Consider the following 3,535-nt stretch of genomic DNA (forward strand, 5'->3'; position numbering starts at 1 on the left):
AACTATAATTCATGCTAAAAGCATTATTCACAGAAATCTCAGTGCAGTATACGTGCTTGCGTGAATAATTTTTTCCTAGCTCCGAAAATTTACCTATCATATGCAAGATTCCAAGCTTCTTATCTCAGTTCTGGAGGAGTTCCAAGAGTAGCAAGATAACTCGATATAAACTTACGAGGATGCTCAACATGGCAAATGAAACCCATTTCTTTTAAAAGATACCTCTCTATTATGATCAAATTTGCTTTCAGATCCACATATTTCTATTGTCAAACATAAATCAATATTCACAAAATATATGACTAAGATTAAATAAGAAAGCAGATATAATTATATACATAAGATAAGATAAAAAAAAAAAAAAGATAGAAGGGCAAAGTGGGAAATTAATGCTAAGGGGGATGTTTCGAAAATACTTGAAAAATAAGGGGTGTTTCTGTCCTTTCATAAACTTCAGGGTTTAAAGAAAATAATCAAGTTCCTACACCTGCTTTGCACAACCCCATAGTATGAAATATAAGACAAGACAACCTATGATTTCAACAAATTACAGAATAATAGTTATATAATAAACTACAAAATCAATAGCAATGACAAAAAATGCAATATTAAAGTCAATATCCAACCTTACAAAACTTCACTAGAACACAAGATTAAAATTGATATCCAACCTTAGAATATGTGTCCAGATGTTCTATGGGTAAGTTTTCCCTCCGACATTCCATCCTGTAAAAAACAATGAGGACTTGCCTTGCTTTCCTAGGACTTTCTTCGAGTTTGGAAGCAAGCCATACACAACTCGCAGCAGCCCTCTGTGTGCAAACCAAGTCTAGTTCTATGTCAGAAGAGAATAAAGCTAATGAAATTGTAAAATGCAACTAAACTATTGTAAAATTGGGGAGTATTAATAGGAAAAAAAGGAACCTTCACGTTGAATCTGGCAAATGAACCTTCACGTTGAATCTGGCAAATGAACCTTCACGTTGAATCTGGCAAATGAACCTTCACGTTGAATCTGGCAAATGAACCTTCACGTTGAATCTGGCAAATGAACCTTCACGTTGAATCTGGCAAATGAACCTTCACGTTGAATCTGGCAAATGACTTCTTGTAGTAGAAACGATGGAATAAGACCTTACCAATGGCCATCACAGCTCGAGGTCTTTGAAAAGTTCAATTAAGGAAATAACAATGCAATTAAACTATAATTTTATTACTCATTTTTCTCATGAAAAAAGAACAAATGACATCATTTTCCAGTCTTCATACATTAGAACCAAGTTGAGTATAGCATACACTGCAACAAATAAGAAGACCGTAAGGAAATTAAAATAAATAAAGATACAATTTGAGCAAAATACCGCTCTCTTGAATGAGATCACAACCATAGATTCGAAGTGTCGTTTCTGTAACTTCATCTATCCCATCCCTCCTAGAGGGTGAGTTCTGTAGCTCTTCGCTGTCAGATAAAACATATTAATTGCTGTATAAATCATACTTTTATCTTTCTCCAAGTGCGAGGAGCCTCAATAACTGCCACGAATAAAAAACCCAAGAAAATTGTTCATTGAAGATGGGAAACTACTTTCACAACAAAAACTAGGGGAAGAAAAAAGAGAAGAAATGACTTTCGGTTTTTAGATATTATAGAATCAATTAGAATTTTACAACGAAGAAGAAGAAGAAGGACGAGGAGGAGAAGAAGACTCGAGGTGCACCATTTTATACATATGGTTCTGAGTTTGTCATTTTCATGTATATGTTGAGTATTGTACGTTGAGTTATTGAGTTCTCCTATTACACTTGAGGCCAGGTGGTTACAAAGGCAAGGAGAAAACCACGTACAACCAACCCCATCAAAAATTCAAGAGCGATATTTTCGAGAAAATCGTTGTAGCATAAGGAAGATTACCATCAAGAAACAACAATTTTGGGGGGAAAAATAAATTCTACGGAGCTAGAAGATGAGAATGGCTATTTTTGTTGAAAATAAATCACTAATAACAATCAAATCAAGTACAAAATAAACATATAAAGCACATTTTTATACATATAATCTGATACTAACCTTCCAAGTTAGGAGATGAAGAAGTTGAGTAGAAATCACTGCAACACAAAATGTGCCCAGCGAAACCCTTAGCCTCTTGTCAACTCCCGTTGCCCTATCAATAAAACTTAAATCTATTAGATCTTTTGTTAAACTAAATCTGCTAACATTTTTCACATGTCGATGTTAAAAATACCTAGCACATCATAATTAGGTAGCATATAGTCTCTTCAAAACTTGATTGGGTGACATATACGTAGAAACCTAAGAAATGGTTGATTGCCATCAAATTTTGATGTCCAAGTAGAATTGAGACGTTAACTTTTAGTAATAATGACCAACAGAGTGACAAATATTAAAAGTAAATAGATGTTCAAATATCTTCTTAACATAAATTAAAATTAAGGAACTCAATTTTATAAATAAATTTGTTTGTTTTAGAGAAGATCATTTTTTGAAAAATAAGTAAAAGTAAAAAAGTTAGCAAATTATTCACAATCCACTCCTCTCGTTTCCTCTTTTCTCAACTCTCTCCCATATCCCCCAGCCCTATCTTACTCATAGCCTCGCCTGATTCACTTTCTCATCCCTTGCCCCCATTGCATGTCCTTGCCCCCCTACGTCCTCCAACCTTCTCCGATTCCCTGTAGGGTGAGGTGACGAAGCAAAAATACTTACAGAGTGTTGAAAGAATCGAATACAGTAATAAATTTTAGTTTTTTCATGAACATTCGCATAAAAATTCAAGATATATTATTGAGAAAATCTCTGTTGCTAGAGGAAGATTGCCATTAAGAAACAATTTTGAGTAGAAATAACTGCAATAAAAGATCAATTGGTGATACTAACCTTGGGATGAGAAATTCAGTAGAAATCACTGCAATAAAAGATCAATTGGTGTGAAACCCTTGCTTCTATTGCTCTATCAATTGCACTTGCGAATTACACAAGATCAACTAGTGCCATGGGACAGTGCCGGTCCCGTGTTTTGGGGCCTTGAGGCGAAGTTAAAAAATTAGGCCCCCTCCCCCACCAAAAACAGAAAAAAATAAATTATGCATGCAAAATATATGCTTATTATGGTACCAACTGTTAACTTAACTCAACTACAAAAGAAAAACAAGAAAATAAAATTGTCTACTCTCAAACAATTGATCCTACGATTAAATCTAACAAAAGTCAATATAATTCGATAAGATTGCAACGCTACAATGCAATATATAAGCCGATAAGGCTTCGAACATTTTCTATATGTTTAATAGTTTATAAATAAGTAGGGGCAAGTCATTGCTTACCTGAAAAATATGAATTGAGCAAAAGTTATGAAATGACACAATGCGGCACTTTGAGAATTTCACCGTCACAACTCACAATCCTGAAATCAAAATTTAACAGCAACAGCGACAACTAATTAATTGTTGAAGATAAATTTAAATTGTATATGAAAGATAAATTTAATAGCAACCATTAAGTAAATCCCTAAAACGT

At 33.9% G+C, this 3,535-nt stretch overlaps 1 pseudogene; it reads right to left on the minus strand.

Annotated features, from left to right (window-relative positions):
* Nucleotides 1–119: 119 nt before the first annotated feature.
* On the minus strand, nt 120–2,449 carry LOC111380544 (annotated as a pseudogene).
* Between the last annotated feature and the right edge of the window lie 1,086 nt (nt 2,450–3,535).

The sequence above is a fragment of the Olea europaea genome, unplaced genomic scaffold (genome assembly GCF_002742605.1).
Source record: "Olea europaea var. sylvestris unplaced genomic scaffold, O_europaea_v1 scaffold2163, whole genome shotgun sequence".
In the NCBI taxonomy this organism is placed as follows: Eukaryota; Viridiplantae; Streptophyta; class Magnoliopsida; order Lamiales; family Oleaceae; genus Olea; species Olea europaea.